The 27419-nt window shown below is 50.0% G+C and overlaps 1 protein-coding gene and 1 long non-coding RNA gene across 2 annotated transcripts in view; one reads left to right on the forward strand and one right to left on the reverse strand.

The window, feature by feature from the left end:
- The window catches only part of GALNT18 (polypeptide N-acetylgalactosaminyltransferase 18), a 350227-nt gene that overhangs the window by 276246 nt on the left and 46562 nt on the right, over positions 1-27419 (reverse strand). The gene's annotated exons all lie outside the window — the stretch shown is intronic.
- LOC125078532 (uncharacterized) lies at positions 21078-27022 on the forward strand. The gene is made up of 3 exons (XR_007120920.1): positions 21078-21254; positions 21864-21964; positions 26886-27022. It is a non-coding gene; the product is annotated as an uncharacterized LOC125078532 (long non-coding RNA).

Consider the following 27419-nt stretch of genomic DNA (forward strand, 5'->3'; position numbering starts at 1 on the left):
TGTAAAGTGCGGGTCTCAGCTTAGATCATGGATTCCTATATCCTGTGGCCTGCGGCTATGACCCAGGCCTTGAATGTGCCTCAGTACATTCAAGCAAGTACACCATTGTTCCCATTTTCCTCCTCTGCTGCTGCAGGCTCCGATGGTCTGTATACCATTGTTCCCATTTTCCTCCTCTGCTGATCCAGGCTCTGATGGCTTCTGGAAACACCTGTTCTTCCTGAGACAGGAAAAGCCTTTTCTAAATCATTTTTCCTCTCTCCAGGTCCAAGCCAAGAAACCTGGAATAATAAAAAGCCAGCCTAGTCTTCTGTCGTGATTGTCTACAAACCTCATAAAAATTTGGTGCCGTGGGCCCTGGAATGGTGAGCACAATTCTTTCTTGTCAGCCTGGAAGGTTCTCCGGCTTTAGTACCCCTCCAAAGGCAAGGAGCCAATGTAAATGGGTCCAACCAAGACCCCAGGACCCCCATAGATGTGAGAGGCCCAGTCTCCTCTGATCAGAAGGGTCTCCATTAGGCCTGGCTCTCCGTTGTCAGCCTTAGTGAACCAGGCATATTGTGGTAGAAACCGAGGGGACCCAACCTTTAGTACGTGAGGAGAGGGAGCCAACGTGATCTGTGAGCATGGACTGCTGAGTTCTGCTCATGTATTTTTAGAGACACACTCTTCTTTATTATTAATAATGAAATGCCTGGATATCTACCAAGGTCTTGCTTTATGTCAGTCACTACATGAAAGGCTAGGGCTCTGGCTACATGAAGTCATATAATCATGTGTTTATTCCACCAGAAACTTAGTGAGCACTTAACCTGTGCCCGAAGCCATGCTAGGCACCGAGGTACAGTGGGAAGCCAAACAGCCACTGTTCCTATACTCAGGCAGCAGACAATCTGGGATTATGTTTCTCAAACTTAGGTGTACATCAGTGAAACAGATCTGATAAGTTACCTCTGGGCCACATCCCCAAATAGGAATCTTGATTTTTCTCAAGCACCTCATCCCTAGTTCACAGGTTATAAAACACTGGCCTGGTGCTACGGGAGAAGTCTATTACTATGTTCATGTTACAGATAAAGAAACAGGTTCAGAGAGGCTGAGTAACTTGGACTAGATCACACAGCTTGCAAGGGGCAAATCTTACGAAGGAACCCTTGCATTGTGTGATTTAAGAACCAAGGTTCTTAATTACAAAACTATCCTGTCTTCCCAAACCTTACCCAAAGAATTATAATTGTATTTACAGAGTACATCATCATTTATTTCATTGTTGTGTAATCTTTATGACTACCTAACCTTAGAGGGTAGAAAAGAATTACTATCAGTCCCATTTTACAGATACAAAGATGGGGCTCAGAGGGCGAAGCCATTGGCTCAAGATCAGGTGTCCCAGAGCTAAGATTCAAAGTCAGGTCTGTGCCACTACAAAAGCTTATGCTCCTTCCGAGACCCTACCCTAGTTCTTCTGAAAATCCTTTTATAAAGGTAAAGAGCAATCAGATGGAAAACTAACAGCTGAAGTCAGCCATGGACAGGAGGGAAGGACAAAAATGCAAACACTCCGCTAGCAGTTCAGGAGCTAGGGGAGAGGAGCTCCTTCTCCCGTGGTCTCTGGGGGGTATGCACAGGCACAGAACTCCCGAGCCCCTGCCGGGAAATTCCATCCGCTGTATACTCTCACTGCCACATGCTAGCTGCTTGCCACCAAGCATGCCCGCAGATAGTCACGTGCCTGCAGAAACCATGCCACCCTCCTTACAGGCCCAGCTCCTCAGGCACATCCTTTGAAAAAGTCACCTTGTGGCAGGTGGTCCTCGGCTGCCCCACCTGGCAGTCACCACAGGACTCCACAGCCTCTGCTGAAGCGTATTTTCCAGTCCAAAGAGGTTTTAGTGGCTAGAGTGCATGTGTAAATGTCAGTTTCCCACTTGGGGGATGGCCATGCCAGGGGAAGGGACAGAAGGTGGGGGAGGGCTGCCGGGGAGATGACATTTGAAATTCTGCATCTCTCTAAGCTGCCTGCAGAGCTGCGATGCCCAAGGTAAGGCCTGGATCCCCGGGGACTCAGCCTTTTTGCCTTTGTGTGACAAGCCTGTTTATGCAGAGCATCAACTAATCTGCAAGGAGAGGGGATGCACATCACAGCCCCCAGGAAGGCACAGGCCACCTTGCGGAAGACCCCAGCTGCTGGGGCTCCCCCCCACTCCACAGCTCTGCTACCAGGCTGCTAGCAGGGACTCCCTTCCCCGGCATCTTTAACTCACACTGAGCCCTGACATCCCTGAGATGGCTTATAAGCCCCAAGGAAGCCCCTTGTGTGGCTGTCCCTGGACCACAGCATGTTTAGATGGGGTGTGCCGCAAGGAGACCAGGACACACTCACCTGCCCAATGAACGGCCCCACCATGGTACAGTCAGCAGACTCCCTCTCCCACCCCCGTGGGCACCAGGTCCTGCTGCTTCTGTGTTTTATTCCCTTCCAGATCTGTCCTCCTGTCTCTGTCCTAGCTGACAAAATCCTTAACCAGACCTTTTAGTCAGGCTCCTCGGAATCCCCTTTCCAAACTCGCCTCAATTTTCAGGCTTCTACGTGCATCCCTGTGTTATTCACTGCTAGCTAGAATTCTGCTAAATCAGTTCAGCCAGATTCCCCCAACTCGATATCTGACCGGGCTCTTCACCCACCACTACCCCCAAGTGACGTCTGGTCATGCAGCCCACCTCCAGCAAGAATCCTGTTAGGTTGGATTAGCCAGAATCCCCTCTAACCTGTGATGTTTCCTCAACGATCTCCCATCTACTGGCCCCACCCTGCTCCTTGGCTGTAAATTCCCACTTGTCATGTTGTATTTGGAACTGAGGCTGGTTCTGTGGGGGAGGGAGGGGAGTCTCTTTTCCCCTATCGCATCCATCCTGAATAAAACCTGCTTTTACCACTTGAACTGCTGTCCAGCTCTGGGTTTTGTTTTTGTTTACACAACACACCCAGGGCCATCCCCCACACCCTGTGGCCTCCTCTTTTGCCTGGACCCCTCACGAGGATCTCCCAGCATTCACCTTCTCAGCACCCACCCTCCCTTCTCTGTGGCCCTCCAACCCAAATCAAATCCCGCCACATGATCCTCTAAAAGGGAAGATGGATCCCACAGCCACCCGCTGGAAAGACCCAAGTCTCAATGTGGCCCTTCGCTCACAGCTCACCTGCCTGACATTGTCTATCATCCAGCCTCCCCGAGTATTCTGACCTCTAGCCATTTAACACATCTGTCCCCCAAGCAGCTGATGGTACTGGCTGTAGATAACCTGAATGTTACTGACTTCTGCCCGGGGTCTTCATCCCCCCAGCTCCCAAATTCCAGCAGGGCCTGGCACAGAGCAAGCACTCACTGAGAGTTTAGATCAATGGGTGAGTGGCCAGCTAGCTGGCTGGCTAGGCAGATGAGGAGCCCCCATTTTTTTTTTTTTTTTTTTTTTTTTTTTTGGCCCCTGTCATCTTTTTTGGCTCTTGTCATCTTCATCTGATGCTTCCCAGGAGGCAAACAGCCTGACCAGACATTTTCAAACACAATGGTAGCTTGGCCTTTACTTTTAAATGAAAGGTGGGAATAATGAGACCTATACTGTCATGCTGTTGTGAGAATTAAATGAGAAAATGTATAGAAAGGATTCGGCCCTGTCCTGACGTACAGCAGGTGCAGAGGACAGGACAGCCACGGCTCCTGGAATGAACTCTGGGTGAGCCTCCTGCCTTCGAGGGGGCAGGACCCAGGTCCTCCAGCCTCTCCTAGTTCAGGGTGAGATGGATCTTTCCGGAAGGCTGGAGTGAAGGGTGGGGGCAGCCACAGAGGAGCTCATGGCCTACTTTGTGCAATTTTAGGCTCAGGCAAGGTCCCAGACGGTAAGTGATGCAAAGAGCACTCCAAGCCGGCTGCAGATAATGAGGCCCGGGGGACAGGGCACTCAGGGCGGCGCTCCCCAGCAGCCTCTGGAGGTGCCCACAGCTCAGGCCTCTGCGAAGCGGCCAGGCTTTCCACCTCCTCCACAAACAAAGGGAGGCAATCCCTGTCATCCCACGCTTCGGGGACGCTTCCTTCTAATACCTGCTTGAAAAGGCAGGAAGAGTTAAGGCAAAGCCTCTCTACGGAACACAAAAGGCTGCTGGGACAAGCGAGCCCTCCAGCCCCTGCTACCAGGACTACTGGGGTTCCCGTAGGCCTGCCAGCATCCATGCACAGCCCTCTAGCCCATCGTCCCTCCACCCTGCAACCATGGCGGCAGTACGGACACAGATCCCATTCTATCCTTCCCCAGCCTACAGTCCATTCTCTAGCAGCTCCCCATCGCCCTCCAAAGAAAGTCCAAATCCCCCAGCATGCCACTCAAGCTCTGTCTGCCATTCCTGGGATACACCGTGTTCGCTCATAGCCACAGGCATCTGCCTGTGCTCTTCCCTCTGCCTCAAATACCCCCAAGTCCCTCACGGAGAAGGTGACTGAGCCAGGACTCCAGGCCCTTTCTTGTGACGCTGAGTTCCACACTCCCTGGGTGGGAAGGACTTGGGGATTCCCGAACAGCCCAGCCCCATGGTGCTGGGATCCCAAGACAGACCTTTTCCATTTCCTATATTGCAGAGTCTCTGAATTCGCCCTCATTACAAATCACTCTGTGTCACTGTGAGCACCTAGTCAATGGTTTCCCAAAGGCAGCACAGGCTGTGAGGCTGCGCGTTTGAAGGCTCAGCTGCAAAAGAGGACACAAGCCGGCATTCCCAATTAACCTTGTTCTTACCCACAGTCCCTGTGGCCCACCCCCACGGGGTTGCAGGAGGCAGGTGTCCAGGGAGTAGAGGCAGACCCTGGCATCCCAGGCCACAGGGAATCATCTCTCCAGCACCCATGTGGGAGATCACTGAGATCTCCAGCACCCATGTGGGAGAGCACTGAGATCGAAGACGAATTCATCCCACACAGACTCTAGTCCCAGCTCATCCTCTCATCCCTGCCGCTCTGCTCACAGGAACCTCTCTGCAGCCTCCTCCTGGGGTCCCTGGGCCAGGGACCTCCCCACGGGTCAGAAGGAGAGCCTCTGAAGGCCTTGGAGCCATGTCCCCAAACCATCACTCCCCTCCATCAATGACTCTGCACATCCAAACAAGTTTGAGTCACAAGTGTCAGGCACACAAGAGTGAACACCTATACAACATCATCACTTTTCCCAGCACAGCAAACTACACTGTTGCCTGCTACAAGTCTCCTAGCCAAGGCAGGACCTGTAAATTCAATAAATAGATCTCTGTGCTGTGAGCAGAAGATTTAATGCACGTACAAAATCTTCTATGCTGATCACAATGGGTGTTTTCCCTGGTAGGCAATGGATGCTCCGTCCATACTCTCACTCATACTAATGCATTCCATTAGTAGCAACACCCAAGTTATGGCTGGGCACATGGCTACACAGAAAACAGACTACATTTCCCAGCTTCCCTTAAAGCTAGGACATGTGACTATATTCTGGACCAAAGGGTGTAGGAGGAAGCAGTATGTGTAACTTCCAGGAATTGTCCTTCAAGGGAAACAAGGTGCCCTTCTCCTCCTTCCTTCTTCCTCCTGGCTAGGACACACACGTAATGGTTGGAGCTGGAACAGCCATTTGTACCACAGATTGGAAGGCTCTTGTTGAGGATGATAGCAAGAAGCTAAAACCAGCCCAGGCCCCTGACACTGGGAGAACTGGGCCAGCCCCAGACCACTTAACTCTATACTTCTTAAATGTGGGAGGGACACTTCTGTCCTGCTTAAGCCACTGTTATACCAGGTTTTCGGCCAACTTGCTGCTGAACCTATTCTAATTGGTATGGCAGATGACCTAAAAGGTTTGGTTGGCTTTCCTAGGCATCTTCCTCTGCATCAGTGTCAAACACTGCACATGGGGCCACTCTGTCCCACCCACATGCTTGAGCTTCTCAAAGGGGCTCCTTGCATCTACATGGAATATGTGATCCCAGTCCTTAGTTACAACTTGGCCCTCCAGATCTCTTCTCCATGCTTCAATCTGTCCTTGACCTTCCTGTTTGCTATCTACTGGTCAATTTTTCTGACCTACAACTCTTCCTCATTATTCCCAGTTTCTTCTCCGCATTGCACACAGGTAATGTTTATTTTGTCTGCTGCTTTCCAGGTGACCAGCTTCTTTGAACTGTTCTGGCTACACTCCTAGTGGCTGGGCTGGGATCCCAAGCATCAGCCCTCCCCTACCCTCACCTTCTAGAAAAGCTTAGCCCACCCAAATATCTTGAGGACTCGCCTCTTTCCTTATTTAGTCAACGCCAAAGTATGGTGGGGAATCAAAGTCAAGATCAAAGTCAATCAAAGAATCAAAGTCAACCTATCCAGCCTGATTTACCTTCTCAAAAAACCCAGAAGTTAGCTAGGGAAGAGGAAGGCTCACGTAATACAGGGCAGGACTCTCGGGGTGGTCCTGGGCAGCAGGGATTTGGCCAACATTGCAGGGTTACCAACCATTGGATCCCGTAGGAAAGACACGGAAGCAGTGAGTGTTCATTGTCACTCAGCTCCTTGGGGGAGTAGCACAGGTGGTCCGAGCCCAGGTGCTAGCACTGAGTGCAGTGTCTGGAACATGTGACAGGATTTAGACCTCCTTGGATACCAGTCTCCTGGGTTAGTCGATGGTACCTGTTTCCCCAGGGCCAACATGCTTAGGAAGATGTGAGGACCCTTAAGGCCCTCAAGGCAGTCCAGTTCTCACGGCTTTCCAAATGGACATGCTGACCTCTGGCATTCTGCTGTTGGGGGTCCTTGACCAACGCTTGTGCCATGTGGGCACGGAACTAAACAATCCACAAGCAATTCTCTTATCAGCCCCACATGGCTCTTCTGAAAGCCCTTCTCCTGCGCCCTCCCTCTGATTCCTTTTCTCTCCCTGCCACTTATCCCCCTGACCATGCCCACCCCGCTGCCATTGGCCAGAATTTAGAAATAAGGCATTCCTAAAGTTCCACTAGATTCTGAGATTCTAGGTGCACACCAAGGATACTTGGTGACTCATGACTGAACCCTGGGAGTCTTATACAAGGGAGTGAATGGTCTAGAACAGTGCTGTTCAGAACAACTTTCTACGACAGAAATGCTCTATATTTGTGCTGTGCAAGACAGTAGCCACCTGCCATAGGTGGCTTCTGGGCACTCGCAGTGTAGGTAATGCAATGGAGGAGCTAAATTTTTAATTTGATTCAATTTCACCTAATTTAAATGTAAATAGCCACATGGGGCTACTGGCTGCCGCCTTCCAACACAAGGTCTGGAGGAGTCAGACAAAGCAGCAAACAGCTGTCCTAATACAGATTTAATTGTCTTGAATGGCAATAAACACCTTGGTGGGAGTGAACACTGTACAGCAAGGATATATAATCCTCACCTTTCCTGGGGGTGAGAAAACATTTCTCTAAAGTAGTCACATTTTAACGGGTGACCCAACTATAGATATAAAAACAAAACTCCATATAAGAAAAAAAAAAAAAGGCTGAGTTATACTAAAACTCTTTTTTGAATGCTTTATAATGAGTTCATTTTATTTATATAAAGAATAAACTTATTTTTAAGTGGGTCAACTCGACATTATATATTTCTTTCTGAGGAAATGTAAACTAAATAAAGTTGCTGTCTATTTGTATGTGGGCCAAACTTGATTATTTTTTTTTTCCTTATGCAACAGAGATCTGTCAAAGAACAGAATGGTCCCCGACCCATCCCGGAGAAAATGGGACAAGCTGGCTTCAGGACCCCCACCTTAGCCTCATCTTTTTAAACTCCACACCTTGCCATCCACCCTGAGCTGCTAGGGCCCGACGTCTCACTGGGGCCAGCGAGCACACTCATTCCCAAATCCCAGAAATTTCCAAGACCTCTGACCTCTTCCCGCTCTGAATTAAAGGTTACAGTAGCCTGCCTGGAAGACCATTACAGCTCATCCCCCTGGTGAGGCGAGAGCAAGCTGAAGGCTTTGGAAAAGTTGGTAGATACAGTTGCTGTGAGAGCCGCCCACAGTGATTGCTTATTTCCTAGCCTGGAATAGGACCTTTTAAGAAGGGAAAATGACGTTTTTACAAATGCATTCACTGAAAAGAAGGAACAGGAGAATGCAGCCAGCAGGGCTCTGCAAGCTCAGATCTCCCCACCCCCATGGCAGGAACTGGGGCCTCTGCCCTGTGCTCAGGGGTTTCTGGGCAAGTGAGCTGCGTCACGTGAGAAGTGCGGCCACTTGCCTCACTCACCTGCCAGGGCCAGACTGTGGCAAGGAGCCCAGGACCCTGAGAAAGTTAGTCAGCCCCACTCGGGCCCTCAGGACTCTTCGTTCAGATAGTCATAGAAGCAACCGACATATTGTATTCATGCTGTTTATGTTTCCATCACCTCAGAGAGGCCAGAAGCCTTTCGAGGGCAGGCACTCATTCGACCCGTCTCAGCATCCTCACGCCCGGCACAGGGCCTGGCAGGGAGTAGGTATGAGTAACCAACTATTGAATGAATGAAAACAGCATATGGACAGCAGAGCGTCCAAACCCCAGCCCAGCCTCCTACAGGCTGTGAGACCTGGGCCAGCTACTCAGCCTCGGGGATCCTCATAGTAGGAATTAAATACAAGTTAGCACTTTCGGCCCAGCCTGGAGCCTGGCTCCCAGTAGGAGTTCAACAGGCAGGGGCTTATCGTGGACGGAGCTAGAGGGAGAGGAGACCCCTGCTAATCACAGAGCAATGCCGACAGACCTGTCTCCCTAACTCAGAACTTGCCTTTGGGTAGCAGCTGGACCCAACATTCTAGCTTCCACCCCGGCTCTTCTGTTGGCTTTTCACAGGGAAGATAGAGCCCTCTTGATTAAATAATCAAGTACCAGCCTCACCGGGCTACAGGCCTCTGCCCCCGTTCCCAGTGACGAATGCCTCACCCACATTCCTAAGCCATTTCAGGCTGAGATCAGCAGTTTTCCAGGAGCTGCATTTTCCCATCCGATGGGGCTTCAGGGCAGATAGCCTGCTGCACGCATCATTAGTGATCCCAAAGCCCAGGACAGCTCCAGTTCCCTCGTATCATGAGCTCTGTGCTCTGCCTACTCAGATGAGTTTAGTCTAGACCAGAAGTTCTCAAGCTGTTGACCCAGGACCAACAGCATCAGCCGCATCAGGGAACCTGCTAGCTGTGCAAATTCTGGGATCCCATCCCACTCCAAAACTACTGAACCATGAACTCTGGGGGTTGTGGCCCAGAAATCTGCATTTTTCACAAACCCTCCAGGGGATTCTGGTAGATTCTCCAGTGTGAGGTGCCCTGAAGTTCTGCCTGGTGTCCCTTCTTTGATTGCACTTCTTCCCATCCCCAGATTGGGGTCTTCTTCCTACGTTCCAGCCAGGGTGGGGACTGAGGCCCTGAACAGACCTGCCTGCCTGCCAGGGTCACCCCATGCCTGTATACTTCACCTTCCTGACCCGGGACTTCAGGCCAAGCACTCCTGGAATCAAGATGCTACCCCTCCAAGCCGCACCTGCATGGCCCCAGGGGTGTGGATGGAGCCGGAGGGTATCAGCAGGGAAGGAGGGACAGCTTGAGGATGGGAACAATCTTTGAAATTGGTAGAAGAAGAGAGAGCCACAGAAGGCCCTGAGCAGAAGGGAGAAATGTGGGGAGTACTAGGGCACCACAAGCTCGCCCGACTATCCCCAGGCTCCTGCCCGACAGGAGACAGTGCTAACCAGCTGCCCACTCCCAAGCCCTTCTGAACAGCCCTCCTTTTAAGTTTTACTTTCTGCTGAGCTGCAATCGCTCACCGCTGGGTGCCAAGGTTGCCCACCACGTCCCTGATTGCGAGGCCGAAAATGTGGCCCAGAAATCCATTTCACTCCTATAAAATGCCTGGGCACATCCCTAAGGGAGCACGGGAGAGTGTGCCGCATGAGGCACAGACGCTTCCCAGCTCTGCTGCCTGAGACCTGTGTAATTATACACTGATTACCGCTCCCTCTCTGTACTGTTGGCCCCGCTCAGCACTTCGTAACTACAAAAGGATCTGCTGGTGAGAAGCCAATGGAACCCATCTGTGGTGAGTGGATTTCTTTGGATCACCACCCCTCCGCTGCTACTGCCGTTGCTGCCCTGCGCTCAGGTTCAGTCCTCCATCCCCAGCAGGACCCGACGGAGCAACCACACACTCAAAGTGACAGCAACATGTCTAGAGCTACGGCCTGCAGCTACCCCAGTGGTTCCCATTCCTGCCTTAAATATCTCCCCAGTAAGCTTGCTCCCCTCCATCCCAAACCACCCCAAAAAGCCATCCTAACTGCCCCCTCTGCCATGTCTCTTTTCCAAGAGCATTTGGGTTTGGGGAGTTACCATCCCCAGGAGGAAAGGGGGCCACAGAGATGCGGAGTCTGCAGCAAGTGGAGGGCCAGGTAGCCTCAGGGGTGCTGTGACCTGAAATAGCTCAGGAAGCCCCTATGTGGGGGGAAAAAGGGGGGGGGTCTGAGGGGAAGACTTCTATGACGAAATACATGGGGGTTACCCTAGAAGTAAATCAGCTTTCTTACTCTAAGGTGTCACAGAACCTGTATTTAGGTCATTCCAAAAGAAAGATTTTCAAATGTATTTATCCACAGAACTCTATGCCATAGAGTACACACCGACCTAGTGTTCCATGGAACACACTTTGGGAACTGGAACTCTTTTGGCGGCTATGTTGTGAAAAGTGTGGCTGGTTTCTTTACGGGACTGAGACACAGCCATCTATTCCCCAGACACCCAATATAGGGGAAGTGTTTGTGGAAAGGCAGGAGCAGCCAGATTTGAGGCCTGCAGGGCCCTGTCACAGACAGAGTTTATCTGAGCCTGTGGTACCCCCCGCAGTGGGGTGAGGAACCCAGAAGGAGCAGGCAGGGAGGTGGAGCCACAAGGGCTGGTCTGAAGGAGCCTGAAGGCTCCTTATATAGGAAATCCTTACATAGGAAATCCATAATCCTTGAGCCTGCTCTTATAGGCACCTTCCCAGGCACTCTGAGTTCATGGTCACATTAAACACTACCAACAACCCAGTGAAATGTGTATCATTATCGCCATTGTACAGATGTGGAAACCGAGACTCAAAGATGCTAAGAAACCAGCAGGATTTGAACCAAGATTCTGAATGATGGGTCCTGCTAAGGACCCTGACGGGAGTCCTGGCTGCCTGAGGGAGGGCAAAAGGCAGAGCTTACGGACTATACCCCATCCACTCTACCCACCACTGGCTCCATGCCAATCTAGGTGCCAAGGGCCCGGCCCCTCTCTGGCTGCCAGAAGGCTGCTGGGGCCTCTTTTATCAGATTTAACTTGAGAGCCTTTTCCTGACACAGTGTAAACATTTGCCAGGAACAGGGTTCTTATCCTCCCAAACCCCCGCTTAATTCCCCCACTAGTGCCCAGGAGAGTCAGACTTCGATGGTGTTGTCCAGGACTGGGCACATGTCAGTGTGTGAAAAATACACGTTAACGCGTGTTAATGTCCCCCGTGATGACACTCACCTGGTCTCTGGTTTCTGACTTAAACCTGCTCTGTTCGTTTTGGGAAATCCAATTATTGTCAGCAAAGTAATTCCTTGCACCCCATAATTTCCAACAGATTAATTCCAAACTTGACCAAGACATTCAGGGGCAGCTTCTGCATCTCCAAACACATTTGGGCAGACCTTTCCCAGCTTCCCAGAGACCTGGAAGTCCGGCAAGGAAGAAAGGTTGCAGGGGAGAGAACACTTTTGGTGCCAAAGAACAGAGTTCACATGCACTCCGGATAGCCAGACTAGTGGGGGACAGCCCAGGCAGCTTCAAAGGCGGGCGGCCACCTGCTACATTTGCCCCGTCCATCCACAGATTTTTAGTCAGCACCCATTATGGGCTAAGAAAAGATTTTAGAAGTGTCCCTGGTCAACAAAAAGGGGCTATCTCATGGGTTCTTTACTTATAAGTGAGTGGAATTGAATTAATATCTGAGGGCATCAGCTCTATGACATTTTATTTCACTGAATCTTCACTATAGTGCGGGCAAACAGTATCCCCACTTTCTAAAGGGAATACTGAAGCTCAGGGAAGCTAAATTACTTATAAAAGGTCATACAACCGTTCTGACCTGTTATCAGAACCTAACCTCTTTCCTCCTTATCATCCTGTCCTGGGCTTGAAAGGTTTAAAAGCACTAGATGGCCTCATCAAGGGTAACTCCCATTGCTGCAGTTGGGCTCAGAACAGATTCTGCCTGAGCCCCAGCAAACAACGGTGGCATCTGGGCCAGGGTAGAAGTCCCAGCTGGCTGTCAGAGGGCCAGGGCTCCTCAGAGTATGAGGAGTATGAGCCCCCTGGTCTGGGCTCTAATCTGTTGCTAAGTAGTGAACAAGCATGGGCAAGGGGAAGATTGCCCTCCCTCCCCTATCTAAAACACCAGCTTCCTGCACCTCCTGTGATGTTTTCTTTTTCATAGGCCTTAGCATGGCCTGATGCTTCATTATGTATCTATATGTCTACCTCTCTAGAGCCTAAGACCACCACAGAAACGACAGTTGGATTATCACCCCAGTTCACAGTATATACAGGGCTAGCGCATGGCTGGGACGCGGGAGCCTTGCAGTACCTATTTGTTGGATAAATAAATGAACAGAAGCCCAAGATGGTCAAAAAGGATGCAAGAAAGCACTTGGCTACCCAAACGAGGCCCATTTCCTGTCCCGGAGGAATTCAGGGCACTGCGAGAACTTGCCAGTGAATGACCATACTCATTTCAATGGTCTCTAATGAGTTCTGGGGAAAGGAGGTTGGCACTAAGCATCCTGCAGTTCCAGTTTCTAAAGAGAATAAAGAAGTCTATTCTAGACTACAGACCTACAGGGGCACCCATTAAAGACCCCAGGAGAATTATACTAGGGATAACCTGAGCACTAGGAGCCCAGATGATCTGCTCTCCTGGGATGAAAAATGTTCTCTCCCCCACCCCCATCAAATTCATGTCCATCTAGAACTTCAGAATGTGACCTTATTTGGAAATAGGGTCTTTGTAGATATACTTAGTTAAGATGAGGTCACCGTGGATTAGAGTGGACCCTAATCCAATGACATGGGTCTTTGTAAGAAGAGAAAACAGAGATGCAGAGACGCACAGGAAAGCCTGTTTTGTGAAGATGGAGCAGAGACTGGATTGATGGCCCTTACAGGGAACACCAGGAGTTGCCAACAACCACCAGAAGCCAAGAAGAATCAAGGAAGGATTCTTCCCTAAAACCCCCCAGAAGGAGCATGACCCTATCAAACACCTTGGTTTTGGACTTCTGGGCTCCAGAACTATGAGAGAATAAGTTGATGTTGTTTTAAGCCATTCATTCAGTGGTATGTTGTTACAACCACCAAGGATACATCCTGTCAGATTTACTTTATTTCCTTAACAGAATTACTGGAGAAGAAGGCAATAGTGAAGGCTTTCTGTGAGGGTATGCCTGCCTTGGCCAGAACTGCCGCAGATCAAGGGCTAGGCCCCGTGGTCAGCTGGAATGCCCTGGATGGGAGGAACCTCTCTTGGACCAAGTGGACCCTTTCTTGAAGAGATGGAACTCTTCTCCAAAGAATTTCAGCATATAACTGGAAAGGCAACAGTTTGGGAGAACACAGGATTACCTGGACATTAATCTGGCTTCCCTTCTCTCATTTCCTTGCAGTCTTACAACTTAGATCAGATGTAAGTCAATGCTAGACATCAGCAGACCATCATTCACCAAGCGAATCAATCACCTGGAGTTGATAGACCTGAAAGGTCACTTTGTGTAAACACTTCTGGGTTTAAAGGAGAAAACTGGGACCCAGGGAAAGGAGTGGCATTAGATGCCCAAGGACATACAAGGAGGTAGAGGCACAGTCATGCAGTCAGGGTAAACAGAAGGAGTAAAGGTGGAATTCCACTGTGTGGTTAAGAAGTCAACTGTCAAGGTCATGCAGTTGTATGTGCAGGTGGTAAAACTAGGAGACTCCATCCACGTTGTTGTTTGCCCCCAGAATTCTGCCAGACGCACCCTGTGCGCTATACATGGCAGTGCTGACTGTCGCCTGAATTGCCACCTATAGGGATTGCAAAACTGTCACTGGAGTCCATCAGCAACACAACGCTAGTTAACTTGGGTTTCCATGGGCAATTCCAGAATAGACATGACTGGTGGAAAGTGGGTCAGTCTCATTTGTGTGCTTGATAGTGCCCTTGAATAAAAAAATTCATTTAACACTGACTTTTTAGAAATTTATGATTTACACAAGTCCTGACTTGCTACCTCTGTTGAGTATTTCTGCAATTTGCACATGGAAGTTGCACCACACCACGGCAAACCGTGCCCCCAACTTTGCACGATGCCAGCTGCCAGCAGCCTGCACTGGGGAGCAGCAGTCATCTGAAATTCCAAAAGGAGAAAGCAGAACATGGGGCTATTTGCAGGAAACACTTTGAGATGTGTCAACGTAAGCTACCATTATCTTCAGCAAATATTAGTGACTAACACTATCCGGTTATGAGCGACAGAAAAATGTGCAGTAACTTACCGTTCCAAATGGGTTCAGATGTTGTGTTCAGTGCATGTTATAGCCTAAAGAACATAGAGCAAAAGGTGTACAGGTTTTATTACAAGAAAATCCATTTCTTCTTGGTCCCAACAAATAAATGTTGAAGAAATATTTCAAGAACATTAGATAGAAGAGGTGTTATATCATTAGCCTGCCTGGGAAGCCAGCAGATCTCAGGGAGGCCCTGGTATCAGAGCCTGTGTCTTTCCCTGACAATCCCAGGATACTGGTGTTGGATGGCCTTTGGGGACTGCCCAGTCTGGCTGCTTTCACATTGTTTCAGGAAACAGAGGTACCCCTGCCAACCGGAGGGTCCCTGAGCCTCCCTCCTAACAAGACTACCATCTTACTTCTATTGTTAGAACTCGATGTTAGATTTCATTTGTAATGGGGTTGCGCTGGTTTTTAATACAATCGTTATTGCTCTACTCTGGTACCCTCACGGTTATTTGGATGGACCCTTTACCCAGAGAACTCGGAGCCAACTCTAATCTCTGCCATGTACTAACAGGGGGATACTGGGGGAAATTGTTTAACTGCCTTGTGCCTCCATTTCGTCCTCTGAAAAATGGAGATGGGAACAGTACTACCTCGCAGAGTCGTTGCGGGGGTGAAATGAACTAGTACTTGAAAGACCTGTAGAAAAGCAAACAGCACATGCATGCAAAGCCCTTGACACCTGCCAGCCGCTATTAAGACTGTTTTACATCCTCACCGTACAGAAGGGGAATCTGGAGCCCTGGAGAGCAAAGCAACACACCCAAGGTGGCCCAGATCAGAGCCCTGGTCCCCAGACTCCGAGGGCAAGGGGCTGTCATGCCACCCAGCCGGCTTCAATCACCACCCAACCGCCAGGAAGACTGCCGAGGCTCCTGGTGATCACAGCTGGTCCTTGTCCACCCACTGAGCCCCAGGCTTCTCAGCTCCGGGTGGGAGTTGATCACTTGTCAAACCCAGCTACAGAATGAACTCAGCTGTGAGTGTTTTTGAGCTACTCGAATTGTCATCCCCAAAGTGGGTCTGGATGGTTGAAGCCGAAGGCAGCTGAAGCAGGCCTGGAGGGACGGATGAGACCCTCCATGACCCAGCCCTGACCGGTGCCAGCCAGCGCCACTCCCCACCTTGTTGGACAAGCTCTCTCCATGCAGGTGTCCCTGCAGGTGTCCCCCCTCAGCCACAAAATGTTTAGAAAAGACCACATCCCCTGACATCTAAGAGGCTCATTTCTTTTTGGCGTTTCCATGTCTCTGAGATGATGACAAATCTTACAATCACTGTGTACTTTTAATGTAGTAGTGTTTCTTCTTTTTCCTCTGAGAAATGCTTATTAAATCGGTGATGAGTCTTATAATTAGTGGCATGCTAAAATAGAGAAAAGACCTTGTAACAAATGCAGAGGGATCCTCAATAGGGAAAGACAAGTAAGAAAAGAACAGCTAAGTCCTGTCACTGAGTGCTTGCAAATGCCCCAGCTGGGTGCTTCCCGCCATAGGTCTAAGGTGTCAGGGAGGGTGAGGCCGGGCTCGGGGCCCATGTGGTGCTTGTCCCTGTGGCGGGAGCCTGGGTGTGCCCTGGGCCTGGGGTAAGTTAGGGGCAGGAATGACCGTGCATCAGGCCTTGAGCCACGAGGCATTTCCCACCCTTCTCCCCAAATAGCAGAGAGGGAAAGCCTAGCCCTGGGCTCAGAGTTTCCTGGCCTGGAGCCCCAGCAGCTGAGAAGCTGCTGGACTTACCCCAGCTTCCCTGGCAGGAAAGCACACTGGGGGTGGAGGAAACATGGCAATGGTCCCTGTCGCTCCACTGTGACAAAGAGGGTGGAGAGCTTGGCTCAAGGAGACCTACTTCATGGAGAGAATTATACCTGCACCATAGGATGGGTGGCTGCCAGAGCCCCCGGCTGACTGTACCCCTGATGGAGGATAGCAGTGGTTTTCATCTCCGTGTCTGGAATGCCCTGCCGGCCTGGCCGGAACAGCCCTGACACGTGGTGATTAAAGCACAGCCTGGGGCGCCAGGGTGGCTCAGTTGGTTAAGCGACTGCCTTCAGCTCAAGTCATGATCCTGGAGTCCCAGGATCGAGTCCCACATCGGGCTCTCTGCTCGCCGGGGAGTCTGCTTCTCCCCTTGACCGTTCTCCTTTCGTGCTCTCTCTCTATATATATTAAAAAAAAAAAAAAAAAGCACAGCCTGCCTGGGTCTGAACCCTAGTTCTACCACTTACTAAGCTGTATCCCTGTGTACAGCTACTTCCTTGTCTGGAGGAAAACAGAGGTGAGCGCCTCCCTCACCAGCTGTTATGAGTTATAATAGGTAAAATGTGACCCAGCACCTACTAAGTTCTACTTAAGTGATAATTTAGAGATCTGCTCTTTGCCTGGTAAACTCCCACCACCCTTTGAAAATCCAACCCGGCAATCACCTCCAAGAAGCCCTCCTGGACTACCCCCACTCTCATTCTCTCCTCCAACTGCCTCTGGTCCTTGGTTGTAAATGGTGAAGTGACTTTGCTGGGGGAAGAGGGGCAGCTGGCCTCTCCATTTATTGTCTGCATCGTACTATAACTGTCTGCTGATTTCTCTTGTTAGAGAGGGCACTTTGTAAAGGCAGGACTGAGTCTTGATCATCTTTGTGCTCCCACTACTTGGAACAGGACCTGGAACTGAGAACACCCCCATGACCACTTAAAGCGAAGAAGGGAATGGGACAGAATGAAATGTGCAGCATAGCGTGGGATGGGCTAGGATGGGACAGGTTGGGATAGAATGGAACAGAATAGTTAGGACAAGATCTTTTCCAATCACAACAAAGACACTTCCTCGAGGCAGATTCAAGAAGAAAAATAACCTTCCTGTGATAGGTAATTCACCAGTTGGGGCTGATATCTTTGAGGTCTGGAACAAGCAGATCTCCCGGGGGGCCATCAGACCAGGGCAAGCCCTCTGGATCCTGCCTATGAGAGAAGCCTCTTCTAGAGCCAGCGGGGAGCCCAGCTGCAGACCCTCTCCTCAGGCTGCAGGCTCTTTCAGGTGTGCTGGTCCAGGAAACGGAGGCCAGCTCCCTGCACAGGACACCAGCCCAGGCAAGCCACCACTGGCAGCTCTGATGGGGACCATTCTGCTGGGCCCTCACGGCTGATCAGGTCTCCAGGGAGCAGAACTGTGGCCATTCTTGCCAGGCCTTTCTTGGGGCGCACTCCCTCTTGTAGCCTTCCCACGGGGAGGAAGGAGTTGTCGGCACAAGATGTCAGGACTCTGACCACTGGGGAGCTGGCAAAGCTTACAGCTCAGCCGCACAAGGGTCCTGTCCTGCAGAGGCCCTCTGGTTGACACTCCTGCCACAGAAAACTCGTTCGATTTAACCTTTCTTCCCATTATGGCATTCTAACGAAAAAGTCACTTAAGATCTGCAGTGAGAAATACATTTTACTAGAACAATGCATAACCCAAATACCATTTGCCTTTTCTTATCAATTCTTAGTTCATTCATCACTTTTATTAAAAATCCATGAAGAAACAGCAGCCTCAGAAACTGCCGGGTGCCTTTTTCAGGGGGGTGAAGAGCAAAAGGAAAGGAAGGGGAAAGGAAATCAAGACTCTGTGGGAGCGCAGTCACCTTCTCTTGATAGGAGGCCCTTTCTCTACCCTCCACGGGCAGCCTCACCCACGCAACTCCCTACCCTGAGACGAAACGCCATCCAGGGGTCACAGGTGTGGTTTTTTCCAGAGAAACAAGGCGCTGCCTCCAGAAATCCTGGGATTCCAAGCAGGAGAGGAGTAGGCGGCTGCTGGGCGGAGCCAACAAGGGGGAACCATTACGTGGAAAGGGGGAGTCAGGAGAGAAGACGGGGTAATGAGGTACACTCGCCACCAATCTTCGGAGGGGCATGTGTTGTCTCCCCCATGTCCTGCTGAGGAATCTGTGGCTCACAGGGGTGAAGGGACCTGCTCAGGGTCACACAGCGAGTAAGTGCAGGGCAGGGCTCTGGCCAGGCCCTCTGAGCGCCCCCACACGCCGCACTCTGAACTCTTCCTCTTTTTTTTCATTTTTTTATTTTTATTTTTTTATAAACATATAATGTATTATTAGCCCCAGGGGTACAGGTCTGTGAATCGCCAGGTTTACATACTTCACAGCACTCACCATAGCACATACCCTCCCCAATGTCCATAACCCCACCACCCTCTCCATACCCCCCTCCCCCCGGCAACCCTCAGTTTGTTTTGTGAGATTAAGAGTCTCTCATGGTTTGTCTCCCTCCATTCCTACCCCCCAAGCCTCCCACGTTGCATCTCCACTTTCTCATATCAGGGAGATCATATAATATGAACTATTCCTCTTTAAACAAAGGTGTGGGGCCCACTCCCTTAGATGCTGGGTCTTCCAGGAAACAAAAGCGGGACCTTAGGAGCTGACCTTCTCTTCACCTCCCCCAGGCTGAGGCTTCATTAGGTCCCCTGCAGTCCCTTGCGGTCCTCAAGTTCACAGACAGCGATGCAGGTAGGGCCCATGCTTCCTGTGTGCTGGCTCTCTCCCTGCTTTCCACAATGGACCATCTTTCTTCTGAGGCTTCCTGCTTCAATCTTCCTGCTGTAAACAAGAAACCCACACACACAGGCCTAGGAGCTGCCTCCCTGACCCCCACCCAACCTGGCAGAGGTACCCTCGAGGAGTCCCTCGGTTCACCGGAGGATGTCCAAATTGGTCTTCCCCAAGTCAGCGTGTGGAGGTTGGCCTCATGCCTCCCTGAGTCCGGGCACTTGGCTCTTCCTGACTTTGCTCTCACCGTGCATCTTCAGACCCGCCTGCAGCCTCTTCTTTCTGGAAGCTTAGTTCCAGTCATCTAAATAAGACCCCTTGGTAGAAGAACAGTCAAGAGCTGGGAAGAGAGGCTCTGCTGCCTTGAACGGCATCGCTGAAGAAAGCCCCTGGACAGACTCCAGCTGGGAGCCCCACCACAAGGAGCCCCAAGTAGCTTCCAACCTGTGAGTTTGAACATTTAAGCTGAAAAGAGATTTAAATGCTCAGATCTTACTGGCACTTAGAGTGTCTTCCGTGTGCAGGCGGTGGGCTGGGTACACCTGTAGTTATTATCTCCTTTAACTATCACTCCATGTCCATTTCACAACTGAGAAAACTGAGGCTCAGGATATTTACATAGCTTATAGATGGGGGGTGGTGGTGGGTCCTACAGCTAATACGTGGGATTCAAACCCAGGCCTTCCAATGTCAAGTTCAACTCTCTCTACATAGCCCTGCCTCTCCAACACCACACTTTTGTGGAAACTATTCTGAAAAATCAAAGCAACTCTTTTCTATCCAGAACTATAAATACCCAGAGACAGGGAGATGAGATGAGTTGAGAAAACAGACATCCTTTCCCAGGATTTGGGAGCAAATTCTTGCACAGCTCCCAAAAGCATTTTGAGTTCTGAAAGCAAGAAACTGTCAGTGCAAAAGATTTAAAAAAAAAAAAAAAGGAAAGGAAAAAGAAAAAGAAAGAGTGAGCAGAGTCTAAAAGATCAAGGGCCATGCTGATCTGACACTGGAAACATCACAGCTTTACCAGCACCCAAACCAGTGAGGACCTACTGGGTGCTGCCCATGAGTGAGACACCCGCTTGCTTAACCTGACAAGAGTCCCAGGAGTTAGGTACTGACATGAACCCCATTCTACTGTTGGAGAAACTTGAGCACAGAGGTCACAGAGCTTATAGGCTTCAACCCCAGGATGTGTGGCTCCAAAGCCCACATTTGTGGCCACTATGCTATCCTGCCTCCAGCCAAACAACCCAGCTTAAGAGGCAGCATGCCTGCCTCTCTGCTGGGACCCCATTCTAGGTCCTAAGAGGACAGGCATATTCCTGGGAAAACTGTACACTCTGTTGTCAACTCCCGCTGGGAACCCAAATCCAGCCGTGCATTCCCAAATCCCCAGAAGGAAGGATCACGGGCAAGGATCCCACATGGGGGAGCAGAACTGGAGAAAATATATACTGGCTCCACCCCTTAGGGCCCTTGGGGCTTCTCCTTCACGTCCCCCTCTCTTCTTCCCCATAGCTCCATGCATTTCCTTCGTTTGAGGGTTGGAAGTCTCGTTTGCCTCAAATGAAAACGCGAAAACTGTCATAGCTCATCAGAGTGGTGGCAATGGAAGCAGTCCCCCATTCCAGAACAAATTGGTTGCTAATTGAGTTGTATGGAATTGAACACCAATTTTTCTATGAAAACCATGCTAACTCAAGGAGTGGTCTCCAGGCAGCCCCACGTTTACCCTGAAGGCACCTGGCCAACATTTATCCCACTCTGTACCATCCAGTACAGTACACACAAGCCACATGTGGTTATTTTAATTTAAATATGTTAATGAAAATTAGTCACACTAGCCACGTTTCAAGTGTTCAAAGTGACATGTGGCTCCTGGATACAGAATTGAACAGAGCAATGTGGCTCCTGGATACAGAATTGAACAGAGCAAATCTAGAACATTTCCATTATCTCAGAAAGTTCTAACAGACAAACTTGATCTAGACCCTGGCCCCAAATTCTAACAACACCTAAGAAAACAAATTCCTTCCGAGGTTAAACTTGGGGTGCCAGGAACACCACCTCTCCTGAAGGAAAGCATGGTAAACTTCAGGGGATAGGGAGGGGGACTTTGGAATCACCCAGTCTGTCCTAGCTCTGACATTTCCTAACCATATCACTAACTTGTCTGTGCCTCAGTTTCCTCACCTGGAACACGGGGACAATGCCCTCTTGGCAGGTATCTCTGAGGATCAAGTTAGATAGTGACAACATACTCAGTGTCCTCTCTGTCTGGTACTAATGCGACCTGCCACATAGCGGTGGCCAGGACCCCAATCTAAGCCATCATCAGAAACTGCCGTAGCCTGGGGTGGAGGTGGTAAAGGGTTGAAATGGGACTTCTGGCTGCAGCGGAGCAGTGGTGGAGAGCAGGAAGCTGGCAGCCTTGTGGCCTCAGGAGTCTGCCCTGCTCTCCTCTGTCCATCCTCTGTCATTTCACAAGTCCTTGTGTCAGAATGCTCTAAGGCCACTTGAAATCAGCAAGCATGAGGGTATGTACCCCAATTGCAGGTCCTAGGAGAGGAAGGACAGGGGAAGAGAGGGCCAGAAATGCCATAAGGTGGCATGGAAATAAGAGAAAAGCCTTTGAGACATTTAAGAATCCACTCATTCAACCGATAATTACTGAGCATCTTAGGACTTTATATTAGGAACTAAGGAGACGCAGATGAATAAGACCTGGTCCCTGCCTTCAAGGCCTCCACAAATTAATGGGTGAGACCAACAGAAAATGAATCAAAGCACGAGTGTGGTAAGTGCTCCCATACTGGAAAATCCAGTGGGTGTCAGAAGCTTAGACAACCAGGTGGGCAACAGGGTCTTGGGAACGGGAAGGGAGAAAGGTCTGGAAGGCTTCCAAGAGGTGGTGCTTGCACTAAATCTTTAAGGGCAGAGTGTGGAGATGGGTCCCAGGCAAAGGAAACTGCAGGAACAAACATATACGGGACATGCACACTTTGTGTCATTACATCAGGCAGTTCCACGGAGTCCGGGGCTTCCCGGGAAGTGATGGGAAATGAGGGTGGAGGGAGCAGGTCATGAAGTCTTAGGGTGTGGGGCCACAGATCTGCCCCATGCACTTTCTCCCTCCCTAGCATGCCCATTTTACCACGGCAAGAAGAGCAAAAAGGCTGAGCCAAATTGTACGGTCACATTTAAACTCTCTGTTCAGACTTGGCCTCCTTCATGTCTGCTCACATTCCAACAGGGAGCCTTTGTCATTGTGTGTAGAGAATGTTCCTAAGTTAGGGCTTATTTATACATTAAAAAAATTATAAATGTATGCAAAGTATGAGCCTTGTTTGGATCCTGAATTGCACACATGCTAATAAGATGGGTTTGCATGCTTTTTCTTAAAGGGTCAGGTAGTAAAATATCTGAAGCTTGGTGGGACAGACAGTCTCCCAACTACCCCACTGTGCAGCTATAGCAGAAAAACAGCCATAAACAATACAGAAATGACTGAGAGTGGCTGTGTTCCAAGAAAACTTTATTTATGAAAACACGCAGCAGGCAGGATTTGGCTCCTGTAGCCAACTCCTGCTATAAAGAACATCCTTGGGCCCAGCAGGGAAATATGCATAACGATTGTAGATAATAGTATTGTATTGATGTTAATTTTTCTGAGTATGATAAGTCTGTTGTGGGTCTGCAGGAGAATGTCTTTGTTCTTAGCAGATACATGCTGAAGTATGTGGAGGACATAAAGGCTACAACTAATTCTCAAGGACTTCTGGGAGATAAGTATAGGTAGAAAGAAAAATAAGGCAAATGTGTTAGAAAAACAAGGCCATACACACAGGTGAAGGGCATACAGGTGTTCCTTACACTGATCTTGCAACTTGTTTATAAGTTTGAAATCTTTCAAAATAAAAGGTCTGGAGGAAAAATGGAAACTTGAGCCACTTCAGACAAAAGGTCTTCGTGAACAGGCTGTTCTGAGCTCCCTCACCCTTCAGGGCTCTCTGATTGCCTAACACAGGCTTGTCTGCAAGCTGAAGGCACGTATGCCTTCGATCACGTGTGTTCCCTTTCTGGCTATATCAGAGAAGGTCCTTTGAATGTAAGAATGGGTATGGGTTCCTGGCTCCTTCTCAGGCCCCTTTAGTCTGGATTCTTGTTTTCTTCACTTCACAGCCTTGAGAACAGTGTCCCTTTGACCCTGGGCTGCAGAGGCCGTGGAAGAACAGCAGTGCGGGGGAGCGGTGGGTGCTCCCCGCCATGGGACCTCCTGCAGGGAGTAGGCTGGAGGGCAGCGGCCCAGGAGAGGAGGTCTGTAGCTGTCTCTGTCTGATCAAAGGCCCCCTGGAACCGGCAGGTGATTGGTGTGATGCTTTCTGCTGAGCCAGGAGCGGCCGACTGTTAAAAAGGTTGGCAGCAGCACTTTCCCAAGTAACCCAGATCTGAATCTCCAACAGTCCTGCTGCAGAGTGATTTCCTAATTCTTGACTTAATAGTAATCAATACCATGAAAAATACTAACACCTCCATTAAAGGAGGCATTCATTGATTTCCATTGGGAAGGTGGAGTTGTTTGGAGGCCCAGTATCTCAAAAAGCTCCAGTTTTGATTTTTCATCTGTCACAACAACATAAAGTACAAACCGTACAATTCCTGAAGGGCTGGGACACCACCCCCGCCCCCAACCCCATTCCTTAAAGCAGTGTCAGTCAGTGGCTCTCTGCTCCTTGAGCCTCTCTGGGTGCCAAACCTGGCAGCTCCCCCAGCGATGCCTAGCACTGCCTCTGCAAACCAGTTGCATGTCCTCTTCGGAGAAAGAAAAAGGGAAACAAATCCTCCTCCGCAAGAAATACAAGGCATTGCTTGGGACCCAGGGCTCTGGAGACTTAACACAGACTTTCTCAATGTGTTTAAGAGCTAGGTTGGAGGGATCTTAGAAAAATCTTTCTCTCCAAAGACCATGTCCCATTGAGATAAGCAGTCACTCTGCAAGTGTTCCACCCATCCCCACCACGCCCCCTTTGGGGCAGACTCCATTCACTTGTAATTACTCACTAGCCTCAGCCTTGTGTGTAACACACCTCCCTCCCCTTGCCTTGTGAAGTACAAAGGCCCTACCCCACTGTCAGAGTCCACCATGTGACTTGTTCTAGCCCGTGGGATGTGAGCAGACATGAATTAGGCCAAATCTGAGCAGAAGTTTTAAATGTCACTGTGCAATCTGTCTCAGGCTCTTGCTCTTCTCAGCTACAATAAAATGGGCACGTTGCAGAATGAGAAAGTATGTGGAGCAGAACCAGAGCCAACGCACAGCCCACTTGCAACACAAGGAAGAAATAAACCTTTGTTTTGTAAGCCACTGAGATTTGGGGGCTGTTTGTTATGTGGCCAGGCTTGGCAACACCTCCAACACAGGAGTAGCAAGTAGGCTCTGGGAGTCTGCCGGCTCTTTGCACCCACGTCCTATGGCTCCCTATCCACCACCTAATAAAGTCCAGACCCGGTTCCACCTCCACCGTGACTCCCTTTCCATCTATTTACACCTGAGGCTCCCCAAGGAGTGAGTCTTCCCAGCAACACCCTTAGTTCATGACTCATTTCTGCCAGTAATTCTAGCTGGGAGGAGGAATAGCAAGCCTAAGTTTTCAGCAACGCCACTGAGGATCTCAGAGTGAATATCCCTCCCTTTTCCTCTCCTGGACAGGCTCCACACCAAGGCCATAGATACTCACTGCTTAAGCCAGTATACAGGATACAGGAAAGAGCACTAAGCGAGGAGTCCAGAAGGCTAGACTCTAGTTCAGGCCAAGTAGCTGGGCCAGGTTACCCCCTTAAACTAGGAGTCTCCAAGGGCCTGTGTGACTTGGGCAAGTAACTCTCCCTGACTGAACTGCTCTGTCGTTTTCCAACCCTGTGTTAATCAGTGAGGTCTCAGCGGACGGCTGGGATGAGAAGAAGCCTCTGGCCACTGAGCCTCCGTCCCCTGACTGAGCCAGATCAAGTCCTCTCTGCTCTGCTGAACTTATTAGAACTCCAGATAAGATTTTGTTTATCCAGGAATTCTGACAAATGCATTTCCAAAAACCCTGATCAGGAGATCTCAGAGTGCTTTACCAGCTCTGATGCACCGTGAGCCTCCAAATTCTTATGCATCATGTGGCTCCCCCACTTCCTAGTCACCACAGTCAAGTTTCCACTAACACCCAGAGGGCAGTCCATGATGACCAACTGATGAGCATGAATATAATGAGGTAGATTCAAAATAACTCAACCAAGAACTATAAAAACAGATGGCTCTAGTTCTGCAAGGTGACTGGACTTCAGAAAGCTAAAGAAGAAAACATAAGTTAAGAGCTGTCACTATGGGAGGTGAACGCATGGTTTTAGCTTTCTAATTGAGGCCCATCTTCTGCTCAGATTATCTGGTTAAGACCACTGGTGGTAGGACCACCCCAAACTTCCAATCGGAAAAGGGTCCTTCAGAGTGAGACTTATATAGGAAATATACTTATATTTCCTATCATATTTCCTGTGTGCCCTGGAAACTATTCCAGCGTGTGGAACTTTGTTGGGGGTACTTGTGGATCAGAATTCCCTGATTCTCATTCTCTACCACTCCCCCCCCCACACACACATACTGCCCTTTCTGTCTCTCTCTCATTCTCTCTGAATTATTTTAAGAAACTGGTTTCAGGGAGCTTATAAGATGTAGGGTCTGTATCCAAGGGGGAGAGAGTCTCCTGATTTTCCGAGCCCCCCCGGGTGAACCCACATTCTGAGCCCAGGGGAGTGGGCTGAATCTTAACGGTCAGACCTTCATGACACCAGGGGCCACTGCCCATCTGCCACGGGACAAGGAGTGGTCTGGACACTATGGCAGAACCAGGGTGACTGTGGCCTACATTCGAGTTGCCGATAAGTAGGCAAGCAGGGCAGAGATGGAAAGTGGGGACCACGAAACAGGGCGTGAGGTTGCTGGAGCAGCCAGAGATTAATTGGAACACAAAGAAGCTGGCCCACAGAGACCGGAAGTGCTCAGGAAATCAGAAACTCTGGTCCAGGGAGATTTATGTAAGAAGGACATGAGCAAAACAGGCCGCTCAGGAAGGAAGGACTTGCCTGATGGGAAAGGCAGCTTGGGCTTTTCCTGGCTAGAAAAACACACGGAAGGGCCTAGATTCCTCTGTGAGCAGAGATGAGAGTGAGCTCAGCATGCAGAGAGCCAAAGTAAGGGTGAGGTCTGGACGGTGGCTGCGAGAGAGGATCTCACCTCACAGATCAGTATTTGCCACAAAGACTTCACACCGGGCTCAGCACATAGCACGAGATTTAACACGTTTGACAGCATCTACCATGGACCACCCTGGCAGCCCCCTGATTTGTTTTTCTGCTTCCCTTCTCGCCCCCGCCCCCTCCTATTCTTCACACTGCAGCCCGAACAACCTTTTAACACTGCCGATCCACGGGGCCCCCGCCTCCCACATGCCCTGGCCGCCTGGCGTTGCCCACATCCGCTCAGCCCTCCTTGCAGCTCTGCCCCGAGCCTTGTGTGATCTGCCCCTGCCCACGGCTCCAGCCCCACCTGGCCTCCCTCTCCTGACTCCCTGGGTTTCTTCACCACCCCAAGCTCTTCTCCTCCTTGGGGACCCTGCCCTCTCCTGAGAAAGCTTTTTTCCCATGAGTCACCTAACCAGCAATTTCTTTTCCTGCAGATATCAGCCAAACGGTCTCAAAGCTCCCCTGACCATCCAAGCTTGAGAAGGATCTCCCCACCAACACCTTGTGCCTCTCACCTAATTTCGCTTTGCACTGTGACCACACTTCCTGCTTACCCATTTACTACCGAGCTTCAGACTGAGGTAATACCATGAGAAGGGGATTATTTTCGTTCTCCAGTCCATCCTCGGAGCCAGCACCGTGCTTGGTGCATTTGGGCTCGAGAAGTTGTTGCTGAATGAATGCACAATGTCCTTGGCTATAAAGTTTCCAAATTGCCCCCACATCTTCCCCCAGCCACCACACTGGAGACACGAGGGAAGGGTGACAAGGAACATTCACTGAGTGTTGTGCGTGTGACTCAGCTTTTCCTGGGCTCGTCTCACTTCACTTCCACAGCAACTTTAATGAGGGGAGTTTTCTTATTTCCATTTTACAGGTGAACACATTGAGGCCAAACCAAAGTAAATTGCTTCCCCCAGATCACGTGGCCAGTGAGTGTCAGGGTCAGGATATGAACTCTGGCAGAC

The sequence above is a fragment of the Lutra lutra genome, chromosome 10 (assembly GCF_902655055.1).
Source record: "Lutra lutra chromosome 10, mLutLut1.2, whole genome shotgun sequence".
Taxonomy (NCBI): domain Eukaryota; kingdom Metazoa; phylum Chordata; class Mammalia; order Carnivora; family Mustelidae; genus Lutra; species Lutra lutra.